This window comes from Tasmannia lanceolata, unplaced genomic scaffold (assembly GCF_043159265.1).
Source record: "Tasmannia lanceolata isolate RefF3 unplaced genomic scaffold, GAP_Taslan_0.1 ptg000012l, whole genome shotgun sequence".
NCBI lineage: Eukaryota > Viridiplantae > Streptophyta > Magnoliopsida > Canellales > Winteraceae > Tasmannia > Tasmannia lanceolata.
The window spans coordinates 3,674,751-3,691,701 of NW_027518689.1; the positions used below are offsets into that span (position 1 = coordinate 3,674,751).

Here is a 16,951-nt window from a genome sequence, read left to right on the forward strand (position 1 = left end):
ACTCTTTGCGAAGAGTTCAAGATTAAGCATCATAAATCTTCACCTTATCGGCCGCAGACAAATGGAGCGGTGGAAGCTGCAAACAAAAATGTCAAGACTATCATTAGCAAGATGTCAGAAACTTATAAGGATTGGTCGAATAAGTTGCCGTACGCATTGTGGGCTTACAGAACATCAATTAGAGCTTCAACTGGGGCAACCCCTTACTCTCTTGTTTATGGTATGGAAGCAGTGCTACCTGTGGAGATCCGTGTACCTTCGCTCCGAGTATTGACTGAAGTCAAGTTGCCAGAAAATGAATGGGCAGACGCCAGATATAAAGAGCTGAACATGCTAGATGAAAAGAGGTTAAAAGCACTTTACCATGTGCAGGGTTATCAGCGCAGAATAGCCCGGGCTTTTAATAAAAAGGTTAAAATCAGAGATCTCGAAGAAGGCAATCTTGTTCTAAAAGAAAATCGAGCACCAGTGCTTGACCCAAGAGGCAAATTCAAGCCTAATTGGTCAGGGCCATACATCGTGGACCAAATCTTACCCGGAAAAGCCGTCAAGCTCCGTAATTTAAATGGAGAAATATTGCCGGAACCAACAAATCTTGATCAACTCAAGAGGTTCTATGCTTGAACACCAGAAGGCCGTCTTTTGGCCGAATAAAACCCAAATTCATAACCCAAAATCAAAAAATATATAACCTTTTGCAAACCCTTTCGAGCCTACATAAAATTTTCCTTCAAAACCCAATGTACTAGGGGCATTCCCCTGAACTACGCATGACCTGATTCCTACACTGGGATACGTAGGCAACCTGTTCACAGGTTCGGTCGAAACTCTTACAAAACCTTAAGCCATTCTTTGAAAAGCTCTACCTCACCTGTAAAGTCCTTTTGGTGTTCAAAAAAAAAAAAAAAAAAAAAAAAAAAAAAAATGGAGCTTGAAAATCCGCTAGATTGAAAACCTGAAAAGGCGATCTAGGCAAAATTCAGGATCATTCCTCTGCTAAGTTGAAAACCTGAAAAGGCAGCTTAGGCAAAAGTTAAGGGGGTAGCCTGCTGAGTTGAAAACCTAAAAGGCGATTCAGGCAAAAGTTAAGGTTGAACGGTCCGCCAAGTTGAAAATCTAAAAAGGAATACTTGGTCGTGGTAAGATGGGGTTCACGCCAGAAGAATTACATCGACCTCTGAACTCTCAGTAGGTCAGGCAAAAATAACAATGATTCCCGAAACTAAGGGCATTAATTTCAAAACAATCCGAAAGTTGATAGAAGGATATATGAAGTATCACTGTCTTAAAAAATAAGTGAAGATGTTTATCAGTGGAGAAACATTCTTTAAAAGAGGCTAACCTAACCCAAAAGAAAATACTGATAAGTCAGAAGCATCACGAGATCACTTGAGTAATCTTTCTTATTTTGTCTTTTTATTACCAATGTCTGTGGTTCTATTTTTAGAAAAATTTACAAATGCTATTTTAAAGAATTGTTGTAGGGTGCAATCACTCTGAAGGCAGGTTCATTAACGGATTCCGAGAAACTTGGAAAAGGTGCGACTGTCACGAATGGTGAAAAATCGTTGCAAGAATGATCTCTGGTCAATGAATAGAAGAAGGTTAGAAGGCCTTAAACTGGGGCAGGTTGCTAATAAAGTGGCATCTCATATTCAAGCCTTGAAAGACCTTTGCTGCATGGTGGTATTGAATCATTTGCTTCCAAAATTGTTAATTGGAGATTCCAGTTCCCCCTTTCCTGATAATCTCTGTTATCATATACTCTCTGAGTCCATTTGAAAGTGGTCTTCTTTCTTTGAACATCATACAAATATGATATCTCATTTCCTTGGAACTCAGTAAAAATACGGTATTCCATTTTCTTCTAAGTCCATTCAAAAATGTTCTCTTATTCTCTTTGAGCATCATACAAATATGATACCCCATTTCCTTGGAATTCCGTAATTCATCAAATCCAATTCTACGTCAAAATTCAAAATCCCAAAATTCATCAACTCCAATCCTACGTCAAATTCAAATTCCCCAAATTCATCAAATCCAATTCTACGTCAAATTCAAATTCATAAAAAAACCTCCAAATTCATTAATCTCAACCGAAGATTGAAGCCGTAAAAATACGGTATTTCATTCTGAGTCCATTAAAAAATGTTCTCTTATTCCCTTTGAGCATCATACAAATATGATACCTCATTTCCTTGGAACTCCGTAAAAATACGGTATTCCATTCTCTTCTAAGTCCATTCAAAAATGTTCTCTTATTCTCTTTGAGCATCATACAAATATGATACCTCATTTCCTTGGAACTCCGTAAAAAATACGGTATTCCATTCTCTTCTGAGTCCATTCAAAAATGTTCTCTTATTCTCTTTGAGCATCATACAAATATGATACCTCATTTCCTTGGAACTCCGTAAAAAATACGGTATTCCATTCTCTTCTGAGTCCATTCAAAAATGTTCTCTTATTCTCTTTGAGCATCATACAAATATGATACCTCATTTCTTTGGAACTCCGTAAAAATACGGTATTCCATTCTCTTCTGAGTCCATTCAAAAATGTTCTCTTATTCTCTTTGAGCATCATACAAATATGATACCTCATTTCCTTGGAACTCCGTAAAAAATACGGTGTTCCATTCTCTTCGAGTCCATACAACTACGTTCTCTTATTCTCTTTGAGCATCATACAAATATGATACCTCATTTCTTTGGAACTCCGTAAAAATACGGTATTCCATTCTCTTCAGGTCCATACAACTATGGTCTCTTACTCTCTTTGAGCATCATACAAATGTGATGTCTCATTTCCTTGGAAGCCGTAAAAATATGGTATTTCATTCTCAGTCCATTCAAAAAATGGTCTTTTCTCTTTGAACATCATATAAATGTGATGTCGAGCGGCACCGCAGCGGGATTTTTTTACTACATTCCAATTCTAGGACTTCGTTTTGGGTTTTACATTAGGTAGTAAATGCTTGCGTCTAGGTTCCGTAGAGTCTTTTGTCGATTAAAGCTACGCAAAATGGTTCTGTCATTTTGACTTTGGTATTCGATGACTACGTCATCTCTACCAAAGAGGGGCATCTGTAGACACCCCATTTTGCTCTGCTTTGATTAAAAAAGAAATTAGGGTTTCGCTGTCAATTTTTCAATGTTTTCTATTCCGGTGTTCGTCCCTTACGCTTTCTCAAATCTTTCTGGTCATTTCTGCATTGTTCTGATTTTTTCCGCTAAAGTGCGGAGAAGGGTTATTCGTGAGAATCCGAGCAAGGGAGAATTTGTACCCGTTTGGTGGGCCCGCATTGAACATTTGTTTAAAATTGAATCAACCGGGGGCCCACATTGTGGGGCCCACGTTGTGGGGCCCGCGTTGTGGGGCCCACGTTGTGGGGCCCGCGTTGTGGGGCCTCAATGGGGCCTCTTGTGAGGCCTCTTATGAAGAGCAATGATGGTAGCTCTCCACTAAGACAACATGATGGGCCCTCCACTAAGAGCAATGATGGTAGCTCTCCACTAAGACAACATGATGGGCCCTCCACTAAGAGCAATGATGATGGGCTCTCCACTAAAAAACATGATGGGCCCTCCACTAAGAGCAATGATGATGGGCTCTCCACTAAGACAACATGATGAGCTCTCCATTAAGAGCAATGATGATGGGCTCTCCACTAAGAATGACAACATGATGAGCTCTCCACCAACATATCTCTCTCTCTCTCTTTCTCTCCCTATATATATCTTCCTTCCCATCCATATCAAGAGGAGAAAAAAAAAATAGATTCATCTTTCATTATCTTCTCCAATCACTCCACCAATCCCTCTCCATAATATTCTTCTTCCATTATTCCTTCCCATCCATAAAAGAAAAAAAAAGAGAAATTTATCTTCCATTATCTCTTTCTCTTCCATTATCTCTTCTAATCACTCCCTCCAATCCCTTTCCTCAATATATTCTTCCATCCCTCTCCCTAATATTCTTCTTCCATTATCTCTTCACTCCCTCAATCACTCCCTCTAAACACTCCAGAGAAAGCGAAAGACGGCGGAGCGGATCGGCGGCGGCAGGATTTTTTATATTTTTTTGGATTGGGCGGAGATCTTCACCACAGGTAGGTGCATTGTTCTCAAAATATTTCTGTATTTTTCCGAATTTTTCTGATTTTTTCCGCAAATTGTGTTTTAAAAATGGAAAACTCTTCAAAAAATATCTTTTGACGAAGAAAAATTAAATTATATACCAAACAGATTCTAAAATTAATTAAATTTCGTGGGAAAATAATATGTTACTGATTCATTTTACCATGAATTTATAAAGATTTTTGGAGTTTATTTGGTATATTATTTAATATTTTCTTTGAAACTTATCAGATTTTAGGAGAATTTTTACTAACATCAGATCATCATTAAAATTCATACAATTTTTACAGTAGTCTTATCTTCCATATTACTTGTTACTGTAAAATTGTCGTGTTATTTGGATCTGTTTTAATATGGGATGTAGTGTTAATTTATAATCTGGTCTGGAAATTGTAAAATCCGAAATTGGTAGTAAATAATTTCTAAAATTCATGAAAATCTCACTGCATGCTATTTTGATTCATATAGTATTTCTGTAGAAATTTCATATAATTTAGAGTTATATTTCTACTAGTTGATGTGTTAATTGTGCAATCTGGACATTTAATAGTTTAATCAAGATTAAATGTGAATTTAATGTAAAAATATGCAAAACTCATCCTGTAAGCTACATACATTTTCATCTTGCTGCTGTAGAAATTTCAAATCATTTCGAATTTATTTGCAACAATTTCACTTGTAAAACCGCTCATATGCTTAAAATTGATAAAATCCATGGAAAATTCGAAATTAATTGAAAATCATATAAAAATTCCTAAAGAACTTTAAAATTCTGTCACATGTTCACTCCTTAATCCATTGAAACAGAAATTTTAGGATCTTTAGATTTTCCTGGAAAAATGGCCAGTGCATCCATAATCGTATCCCAATTGCAACTTGATCTTTGACAATTTGAATATTTAAGTTATAGCATGTTGTTGGCTCCGAGGTTATTGTCCACGGAAATCCTGAGATTCTGCCAGGCAATAAGATGCTATAACCTAAGTATTAAATTGCACAAGGAAAGAGCGCACGATTCCCTCCTTTGGATGCCATTCAAGGCCGAAATTGGTGAACCCTAGAACCATTGGTAATCCTTAAATGTCTAGAAACTAAAAATCTTCGAAATCTGAAACTCATTAACCTCGAGAACTTAAATCGATTTATCTTGTGTCTTTCGGAACCATTGGATTATGGTTTCCAATCTAAGAACCATTAGAGCCCAATTTAGGAACACTGGTGTCGTGCCGTGTCCTAGGTTTTAGGGAGTCCTAGAGTTAGGAGTCCAGCCTCATCACGGACGCTTGCTATGAATAGCAACCGTACCATAGGTCTAGTTACACTAGTCACCCAATCTTTCCTTAAGACAAGCCTAGTAAACTAGGATGTAGGCAAACCTGCATTAGTCTAAGGAACAACTTGCATTTAGATAAGAATCATACAGCATCTTAGATGAAATCCTAAGATAATAAAATCCTCAACTTGAATTAAATAATTCCTCTTAAAACTGTTGAAACAGTCAAATCCGTCTAAGTCGGTGTCCTAGTTGAGTTAGGCATATGCATATGTAGCTTAGCTTAGGTGCACCGAACTACGTCGACTCTGATCCCAGTGAGGCTTGGGTACGTAGGCAGCTTGGATGTCTGACGGCATACCACCCGCGAGTCGGCACCACAACAAATTGTGGTGTTTTGTATATTAATTTTCTTGTAAATACTTAATCAAATCAGTTAGGGTTTTCCATGAAATTAGAATTCTAGGAGAACTTTCACTTAGAATGAATCCAGACAAACTAATAAATCAAGATACACATCTAGGATTCACATTGAAATTAGATTCTAGGATGCATGTCACTTAGTTCGCACATTAACATAGAGTTGAATGAGCCATTTAAAATAAATTTAAAAGAGTTAGCTTTTGGAATCGAAGACCGATTATCGGGCAGGAATGGTGCATGTGGTGGATAACTCCTCATACCTTCCATTCTCGTAACCAGGTAGCGAGTCTAGATTTCTGGTTAATTACGGGTCCTAGATCCCACATCTAGGTGGCGACTCTGTCAGTCTCTTTCGTGTGGAATTCGGATTGCCTTAGTGATCCCAAGTTTACAGGAAAGACAAATTCAAATCAATAATTAAAATGCACACGCCAATCGCGTGGGTACGAGAGACCAAGAGAGAGAGCGCGGCGGCTCGCGCCACGCCCCTCTCGCGGGATCTGGCTCCCACACTTTGTTTGACATATTTAGGGCTCGGTCGGAAGGTATTGGTGAACTCGGGGGGTTTTGGGAGTAGGCTTGGTTGTTGGGGGTTTTTGGGCGGTTCTGGTAACTTTGTGTTCTTTAAAACCAAGAGAAACACTGAGAGAGACATCGAGAGAAAGACCAGAGAAGCTTCGGAACTCATCATAGGATTCATCATCGCAGCAACCTATCATTAGTCATGTCCTGACAAAATGGGGTGTCTACAACTATATTATCTAATTAAGATGAGTGATCTTTCTTGGTATGGCTATTAGTCTATTACTGCTAAAACTGAAGTGTGGTGGGGGCATTGCTGCTACATTCATTATGAAGTGTCTTAAGAGATCCCGTATAATTTTTATTTTATTTTCCTAGCAAAGAGTGAACCCTGAGGGACCGTTTGGATAAGCAGATTTTAGAATCTTGGATTTCCTGAAAATCCTGAATGAGAGACAAGAGGAGGAGACCGTATGTTTCGCTACTCTTTAGAATCTTGGATTTTAAGAAATCCAGGTTTTAGAAATCTCCCCCGCCCCCCATCCTGAGATTTCTAAAACCTGAAAACATGGGGTGATCTCCTACTCTCTTGCTGATGGAAAGAAGGGCGAGAAATTAGAAAACGATGGCCGGACTCCTCTCGTCTCCCATCTACGATTTTGAGGACATCCCAGATTCTATAATCACGTATCCAAATGCCTCCTTAGTGTCAATTTTACAAACTTGGAGTCTTCACTACAACAAGTCTCAACTTCATTATGAAGTGTATTGGGTAATCCATCCAGCCTAGGTCTCAACACGTTCTTCTGTAAAGAGACTTGTAGTCCGGAATAATGGGTTTCTCCACTCTTTCTTTGCTCTCAATCAAACTAACATTCACACCAAGGCATGTGATATGTTGTTTCTCCTCCTACTTGCAACCCCTTGGAAAAAAATGAGGTTTTCTTACCACCACTTTTGAATCATAATCCCTTGGATCTCTGCCTCAATCTATTGTGTTCCCAAATGGCCAAGCCAAAACCCTTTTCCCCAGTTCCACCCCAAAATATCATGCTCCAAAAGGGTTCTAACTTTCTCTATCGTGTCTAAAGCCCCTTGTTTGCCAGTACCTAACTTACTATTAACCACATGTTCTCTTGAAGTCCCTGTAGCTTCGTAAAAACTTAAAATCTTCTTTGCCGACATCTGAGGTCTCATTTTACCACTCTCAGAATTCTTTCTGTTAAGGACTGGGGCCCATAACTACCATCAGTCTCCTGGGGCAGCAGGTCCTGGTGTTTCAAAGCTTTAGGTTTTATAGAATTATAACCCCATGGTGATTTGGTGCCTCTAGTGTTCACGCCAATGCACTACCTTAGATGCCGGAATCCATTTTCACAAGATTCTTCTTTCTGCTTATGGTTTTCAGAACTTGGTTTTGGGGGTGGCAAGGCAAAGACGAGGTACGGAAAGGAAGGGCACTTGGGCATTACAGTGGTAAAATTTGCTAGCGATCAATCTGGCTTGAAGGAGGCGGAGCGCCTGGCAGAATTTTTTGAGAAGGACAACCATGGACGCATGGGGTGGACCCGTGCACAAGCTTTGCCGTCAGGCAAAGATGATTATGAGAGCAATCCATTCCTAGTCAAGGAGGATGAGAAGACGAGGGAGAAGAAGAGAATCTTTTACGGGTATTTGGGGATCGCATCAGACTTAGACAAGGTTGATGTCGACATGGTAAGAAAGTTCTCCATCAAGAGCAGAAGCGAATTTGATCCGTCAGATTAGTCTAACAAGGTACTGTCTGGATTAATATTTTGGTTTCAACATTATGCCCTTGTTTTAGGCTCGCTTTCTAAGATGCTTGTGCAAAATATATTGAAGTTTCTTGCAGTTTTAATTTATCCCATGCTTTAGATTTGCCTTCTTCTAAGATGCTTTTGCAAAATATATTGAAGTTTCTTGCAATTTTAATTTCCTCCATTCTTTAGACTTGCCTTCTAAGATGCTTGTGCAAAATATATTGAAATATCTTGAATTTTTTTTTTTTTTTAACTCTATTATCTAGCTGCAGAAGGTTGTGAACTAAACTATCATTAATAAAAAAAAAGGTTGTGAACGAAACATGCATTGCCTGATTTGTATTGGGGAATTGTCATTGGTTTGAAATCTGATTTTCCTTGCCTTTTCTGCTTTGATAAGAGAGACTCGGATTGGATTTTGAAAATTGGAGGTTGTGATTGACAAGTTTTGATGGTGGTACTGATTTTGATACCCTCTGTGTGTTGAGGTGGTGATATCCATTGAAGTTGGTCGCAAAAAAATCTAAGGCTCTGTTTCTCTGGTTCTGCAGTTCTCTCTCTCTCTCTCTCTCTCTCTCTCTCTCTCTCTCTCTCAAACCATACAAAACAATTTTCCCAAACGTAGCAGAGACTAGAAGAATGGGCCTTCCCATGGACCCATAGGGATACCCTCAAGGACCCTTCCGTTCAATTGTAGGGGGGATTTTACGAAAGGATTGTGGGGAATATTTCTTTCTTCTAACCTGCTGCCATGTGTCATCGTCCAGGCTACTATCTCCTGTAGAGTTGTAGTCATCGGAATCCCGAGAAATGGGGGGAGTCGTTCCTTTGTCCTTATCACTAGAGTTGTTTGATTTTGCTTCCTCATCAATGTCCAAAAGGGCAAATCTGTTGCTTTGGTTCTTGCTATTGATATGTTCCCGATGCCTATTCAGCTCTTTTCCTTTGATAATTTCTCTTGTTTGATGAATTCCTTCAATCTCAAAGTTACTCTGCTTGACCGGCCTCCATTCCATTTTGGGCTCTCATTTGTTCCCTTAGCATCCCTCTGTGACAAGCCTCTGTCAAGTGGCTGAAGTCTTTGCACAAACTGCATGAGGTTGGTTTCGAATCATATTCGACCTTTTGATCAATTACTGCTGTAGTTGAGATTTCAATGGATTCAGGCAGATTTCTCCCACTTTCTACTTCCACACACACCCTAGCTTAAATGAGACGACGTGTTCCAGCTGTCTGAGAATCCATGTACAGAGGTTTTCCAATCACGCTTGAGATTTTGCTTAGACCATTGGGAGAATCCATGTACAGAGGTTTTCCAATCGCGCTTGAGATTTTGCTCAGACCATTGAGAGTCCAAAATTTAGGTGGAGTCCAGGGAACCTGATTGATACTGGGACTGCTGTGTGTCTAAAGCTTTTCCAGGGTGATATCAGTGGTCCATCTCCTGAGGTTGAGAGCTCTCCCTCCGTAACTGTATGCGTTTGCTTCTAGAATGTGGTTGCAGTCCTCCGAGTTTCTGAACTTGAAGAGGAAAAAGCCTCCTTTGAGCTGCCACTTCCTATGTAGGTTTTCTTTTAGAGTGATGAAGCATGGTCGTCTTTCAACGGATCGGCCTAGTGTACTTTTAAAAACAAAAAAAAGGGGCTTTAGAGGCTTTTGGGCAGGTGGGACCATAGTTGATGGAAACTCCTTGACAGGTGGGAAATCCATTTCCCCTAAAACGTATTTCTCGCAGGTGAGAAACTAGTTTCCCATAAAACGTGGGAAACGCCTTTCGGAAACGTTTCCGAATTATGATAAAAATAATTGGAGAAATGTTTCCGAAACACAATAGGAAACATATGAGAAACTTATGTAAATCATGTGTGAAACGTGTGATAAACGTATGCAACACTCGTAGAAAACGCATGTGAAACGTGTAGGAAACATGTGTGGAACTTACGAAAATTATTTTGGAAAAAAACACGTCAAAAAATGTGGAAAAGATATTAAAAAAGAAAATAATAGCATATATTGTAATGAAAATAAAAATAAGAAAAATTCAAATATAAATTTGAAATTAACAAAATTTAAATCTACAAAACCGCATATTTCGTGTTTTCCTTGTGTTTCATCTGTGTTTTTTCTATCGCTTATGAAACGCTTCTATTGTGTATCCTAAGACGGTTCTCATACAATTTTCTATCGTTTTCTCGTTTCTCGTTTCCCTTATAATTTTTTTCATGCGTTTCCCATTTCCGTTTCACGTTTCGTTTCTCGAATTCGTTTCCCACCTTGGTAACTATGGGTGGGACCATCTCTTGATCAAGGATCAAAGCGAAAGAGATCAGCTAAATCTAAGGATCCTGCTGGATTGAGACCGAATTCAAAAAAGATCCTGGGCATCCTCAAAATTAGGACCTCTGGGTTGCGTCCTTTTGGAATGACCTTCAATGTTCGGAATCCTAATTTTTGCTCTCTGAGGAAGCAGAGGGTCGGTCAAGTTCTATCAGAGGACCAATTTGGGAGGAGTTCCTCTGAAAAAGCAACCAAAAGCAAACCGGACTAGATTATAAAGCCACCTCGAGGAAGTCATTCGAAGATAAGAATGGTTGAGTGGGTTTCAAAAAAACCGAACTTTCCCCAATCTATTTCCAGGGCATGTGTCGCCCTTGGGTGATTAGATGTCATTAAGGCTTCTCTAGCTTCTGCCCCAATGAAGCTGAATGGAAGGAAGTTTTTTGGGATTGGGGGAATAATAGGTGAAATTGAGTTTCATAGCATTAATATTAGTGCTAAAATGAAAGGATCAACGGACACTTGGAGGGTCTCCTTATCGTAGGAGGTGGGGATAAGGGAGAAAAGGCGTCCCCGAATAAGTAAGGTCTGTTTGAAGTGATATTGGATGGAAAATGGCAGCGTGGAGTCGGCGGTTTCCTCGAATGGGACGTTAATCATGAACAGATATCTTGAAACATTAAAGGTGTCATAGAAAGTCTCGGTATTTCTTAGAGATCTGTCAGAAACAATCGAAATAAGTCTGGTCTCATAAATATTTTACAATCCAAGGGTGGGAAACTTGTTTCACACGCATCTGTGGAAGAAGCGGGGAATGGCTATTGGACATCATTGGTAGTTTTCCTCTTAAAAAGGTGTCTCTTGGGTTCACCTAGGGGATTTAAAAGAGAGAAGTTCTCGTCTTTTCTATCATTCTAGAAATGGAGCAGGATGATATATCTTCCCTCCCCTCCTCTTCCTTGAGTCGGAAAAGGAAACTGTCCATGGACCTCTTGGATCTGGAGGAGGTTCTTTGCAGGATGAAGGTGATGGCTTACGATGAAGAGAGTGCTTCTAGGGATGATCCGACTCCTAAGGAAATTATCAAGGACTTCCTCAAAAGACAGTGGAAGCTGTTTAAGGAGGAGGCCCATCAGAACACTGAGGAGGGAAAGAAGGTACCCAGAATCAAGGAATTGGACCCCGTGGATCCTCTTGTCTTCATATCAAATGAAAATGTGCTGGACTTTGAAATTGAGTCTCTTTTGAGGGAGTTGGGAAAGTGTTCCTCTTAAAGGGGAGTTTATAGGGGTTTTGTTCATGGGATTTTTTGAGTTATGATCCTGGTAGGTTGTCATCAAGATCTTCGAGGAAGATCTAACATGGTGGAGGGATGTTCTATTTTGTTTCAAGATCTTCGGTGGAGATCGCAAAGGTTTCTTTTTGGTAGATTAATCAAGGTTTTTTAGGAATGATCTTCTAGGAAGATCGTAAAATTGGAATTTCTGTTTGGGAACGGTGGGTGTAAAGGGAATGGGAAAGGGGGAATAGCTTCTGGAATTATTTTTTTTCAGGGCTCCAGAGTTATCTCCAAGGCCATCATACGATGAAGTTTTTAGGGGGACTCCTGGTTCCTCCTCTATGTAACTTTCGTATGAATATTAATACAGCTGTCATTTTTTAAAAAAAAAAATTATGGTCATCTCCCCAAGAAGTATCCTATGAGGCAATTAGCCAATTTGTCTTCAGCTTCTTGAAACTCGTCATGCTCGAAAACGATTTTTTTTGTTTGCTTCTTCATCCTCTGAAGGTGGTACGAACTTAAGTTGACCATGGGATGCTTGTGCAGATGGGTTGATGAAAATGCCACTCCATTTATTTGTTCTTCCCTGTTCAATAGACGACTTTTCTCCTTCTCTGACTAGTTCATTAACTTGATTTTGCTAGCAGGTTTGAGTAGAATTCCAGATGGTAAACTCCAGAATGGCGCCTTAGGCTCGGATATTTACTTCTTACTGTTTCTTTCCTGTATCTCTGATAATACTTCCAGCGGTTCCGGGTTGACTGGGTGACCCGGTGAACTTTTACCCGCGGGCACCTGTTCCTGTAAGTTGATTTTCCTCGTACCACATCTCATCAGGGATTGGATGTAAGAATAGAACAACAAAAATTGGATTTAAGAATAGAACAAAAAAGTCATTGCTCTTATGGGTTGAGAAATATTGTTTCATCTAGGTAGGTGAACACAGGAAAAGTTCTTTTGTATTTCTTATTAGTAGAAGAAAAAAAGAGAAAAGGAAATGCAGACAAAAAATCTTATCTTACAGTTTGTCTTCTTTTAGTTTTTGTAATTTATAAAAATTAATTGATTATTATGCAGCAACCTTTGTTTGCCCACCCTTGGGCAAATTCCTAGCTCCATCCCTATCTAGCAGGATAGTGATGAATTAGAGTTAGAACTGAAGTAGTCAACATGTTTGATAGCAGTAAAGTAGTCTCGTCGTAGAGTCGTAGTACGTTGTGTGGTTGTTGACTGAAGTAGTTTCCTGATGCAATGTCATTACCAAAATAAGGGGCTGTAGGGGTGTACTACCAATGTAGAGAGAGAGAGAGAGAGAGAGAGAGAAGGACGCTAAATTCCAGGACTCCTGGCAAAAAAAAAAAAAAAAAATCATTTTCCAAGTTGTTTGGTGGGGGGACACAAGTCATGCTACATGGGCAGACAAGTAAGAGACAAGGCAAGTAGTCTCCTAGTAGTTGTTATCAAAACAATCAACAGAACAACACTGGTAGATGGCGTGGCAGAACAAAACCAACCATAACACTTGGGGCCGTTTGGATGTGCGGATTTTAGAATCCATGTTTTTAGTTTGAAAACAGTGTAAGAGAGGGTTCATGATCAAGCTGCTATATGCTGTCCTGACAGCGTTTCTTGGATTTTAAGTGAGAAATTCAGGTTTTAAAAATCTCTCCTGCATCCTGAGATTTCTAAAACCTGGAAATATGGGAGGATCTGCTACTCTCGTGCGTCAGGAAGGAAGGGCGAGAAGTAAAAAACGAGTCAAAAGCGACGGCTGGTCCGCTTATTCTCTTTTCTCTTAGGAGCCGTTTGGATACGCAGATTTTAGAATCCAGGTTTTAGTTTGAAAACAGTGTAAAAGAGGGTTCATGATCAAGCTGTTGTCTGCTGTCCGGACAGCGTTTCTTGGATTTTAAGTAAGAAATCCAGGTTTTAGAAATCTCTCCTGCATCCTGAGATTTCTAAAACCTGAAAACATGGGATGATCTGCTACTATCTTGCTGACAGAAAGATCGGCGAGAATCAGAAAACGACGGCTGGTCCGCTTCTTCTCGTCCTTCATCTACAATTTTGAAGAAATCCCGGATTCTAAAATCTGCATATCCAAACAGCCCCTTAGTAAACCCCAGAAAATGTGCAACCAAAGAGACCCATTTTTGTTCTGAAGATACCTTCCATCCACCTTACTCTGCTTTGGCACCACGACCTACCTCCACCGCCGCCCGCCGCAACCCCTTCCTTCTTACGCCTGGCTCAAAGCTCCTTCAAATCCTGTCTATTAATAGATGGGGTGGAGTGGTGGTTTGTATACTCTCTTTTTATACTTTTTCATTGGGCTCTTATTGAATACACACACATTTTATTTTGCATACATATATATATAACAGCCCTTCATATGAGTCAGGAAGTAGTATTGATTCGGAAATAAACTGTAGGCAAATTTTTGAATAAATTGATGGATTCTTGACAGTAAAGAAAAATGCAAAATAATATAAGTCAGGACTTCCCTGCATGAAAGTATGTTTAAATAGTGATTATCAGACCTAAACAGGATTTTCCACACTCTGTTATCCCATAAAACAGATTAAAAATCTCTAGAAAACAGAGAACGCACAGTACCTTGCAAATTGAATCTAGTTAATAGATGTAATCTCCAATTTTTCTTGCCATTGCATTATCATAAACAGTGGGGAGAAATTTTCGATGATCCGAGATGATGAAATTTTCTCCCTTGCAAATAATAGTTGTAAGCGTATTGTCCAGGCAATTTCACAAAAAAGTCATTTTGCGGCTCACTATTTCCGCATGATCTGGAGAAGCATGGCTCGAGTCATTCTTTTCAAAAAAATTTCATGTTCTACGAGCAGAAAAGAGACCCAAAAGTGTTGTAGAAATTGGTTGCCGAACAGCAGCTAAGTTGCGGCAACTTTTCTCTTGATTCTCATTCTGGAATCAAAAATCAAAATGCATTTTCTTGAGTGCTCCAAACTCATATTTAAGAATCAATTTTTCTGTTTTTTTTTTAGTAGAATGATGTTTTCTTTTGGAATGATAACAGAATGATGTTGGACTATGACAAAAAGAATAGATTTTGATATATGTAGATCGAATCAATCAAATGTAGGTCTCTTGTTGGCGCATTTTGTATACCATAATGAATCACAATACTTATATGATGCTTCATATTTTCTTCATTTTTAACTATGACTAGCTTATAAAATTACAGGACAGCTAATAAAAAAAATATCTCAAATAACTAAAATTCCAAGATAGTTAATATTAAAAATAGGGATTTGCTAGGGTCCTTCACAAAAGGGATTTCACAGTGGCTGCTCTCTCATGCAGCAGACGTTCTGCGAAATGCCTTTTGCGATGGAACCAAGCAAATCCCTTAAAAAAATTAGGGAAATGATTTCAGCACAAACATGTCAAACACATGCGTGCATCTAGCTTGTCTTTTTAGTATTTAAAGAGATGTAAAAAGGTTAGGGTAATGACAATCCACCCCCCAGTGGGTGCAGTGCACCGCACCATCCTCACAGATAGGGGTGTAAACGAGCCGAGCTTGGCCAGGCTCGGCTCGGCTCGTTAAGCTCAAAAGCTCGGCTCGGTCAGGCTCTGCAAGCTCGCGAGCCTTACCGAGCTTGGGTTATATTAAGTTCACACCCCTCATCTTCCCTGGACAGCCCTATATAGTGTAATTTGACTACCTTTTTTACACTATGGGGGGTGGTCCAAGTAACAAATGGGGTTCCTAAAATGAAGTGACATATTTTGCCTCCCCCTTTCACTCCCTGGACAACCCTTTTAGTGTGTGTGTGTGTATATATATATATATTTTTTAAATTCTTAACGAGCCGAGCCTGGCCTAAATCGGGCGTTAAGGATTCGAGCCGAGCTCGAACGAGCTTCCGAGCCCGAGCCAAAATTGACACCCTTACTCACAGAAATGTTTATCCGTTTTGGGTTGGGTGGGGGGGGGAGGGATTATCATTTTCCAAAGGTTATTACGATTCTCAAAAAGCACTTACAAGCCAATTCAATACTAAACGACAAGCTAGGAGCACACATTTATCAAAACATGGTTGTGCTGAAATCATTTCCCTAAAAATATCATAAGTTCTTTCATTTTTATTACTTTGTTAATTTTTAGACGTAAATCACATAACCTTTTGCTTTCTACCCTCCCCTTGTTTAGCTGGTACCCCTCAACCTGATTTTCCGAAGTGAAAAATTGTCGCTCCACAAAATCCCGATTAAGAAAAATAAAACTCTATTAATGATATTTCAGGGAAGAATTCGGTTTTTAGAATACTTTGAAAATCCAGCTGATGCATTCTAGTAATGGTTACCAAACAGGCCCTAAATGCGAGTTCAATAAGGCTTCTCATTCTCCGGAGGGAACAGGATAATGAGAATAGCCACTCGACTGTTGAGCGATTTTCATGTTTTTTGGGGTAATGAGGATCTCATTTTTGGAGTTTTTATTTGCTTCTATTTATTTTTAATCACGATTGTATAATTAGCAGGGTTTTTGGGCTATTTGTGATCCTTTATCTAACATAGAGCCTACTAGATGGACTGTCTTGATCAACAACCGGTAGGGCCCAATATAAGATGTCTGTGCCTCCTTTATCTATATCTATCTATCTATCTATCGATTTTGGAAAATGATAAATGCGCCCCTTTTAATCACGAGGGACACCCAGCAGTAGTGTGTCTATGACTGCAGAGGAGCTGATGTACTTACTTCACGTCAGAAGGATTCAATGGATTTGATTACCACTTACACTGCAGTTGGGTGTCCGAAGTGATGAGAAGGGCGCATTTATCATTTCCCTCGATTTTTATATGCTAATCATACAATTCTCATTCGCTTTCTTTCCCAGAAAAAAACTTATTGGAAAGCCCTTTTCTTTATATCCCTCATGTTTTTTTTTTTTATAGGGAAGGGGCCACCATTTTACACTTGACTTCATAAGGTAGGCCACTATTTTACACCTCATGCTGTGATGGAGTGGGGCCCAACATTTTATAACCATGCGTAGCATGAGTAGGCCCCACCATCCTACACCTCATTTTTTTTTTATGGAATGATACCTGCCATTTTACACTTGTTTTGATGCGTGGAACCACCATCTCTAAACAAACCATGCATAGTGTGGAGGCCACCGTTTTACCGATAAAGTTATTGATGACGTGGGTTCCACCATCTCTGTCATTGGGGCCAAACATTTTACTCCTCAATGTTAGAATG

At 39.4% G+C, this 16,951-nt stretch overlaps 1 pseudogene across 1 annotated transcript in view; it reads left to right on the forward strand.

Moving 5' to 3' along the window:
- The window catches only part of LOC143888339 (protein SUPPRESSOR OF GENE SILENCING 3-like), a 52,021-nt pseudogene extending 39,244 nt beyond the window's left edge, over nucleotides 1-12,777 (forward strand). The window contains exons 3-4 of the transcript XR_013254533.1: nucleotides 7,766-8,133; nucleotides 12,345-12,777. The product of XR_013254533.1 is annotated as a protein SUPPRESSOR OF GENE SILENCING 3-like (transcript). The remainder of the gene's footprint in view (nucleotides 1-7,765; nucleotides 8,134-12,344) is intronic.
- The last annotated feature ends 4,174 nt before the right edge of the window (nucleotides 12,778-16,951 follow it).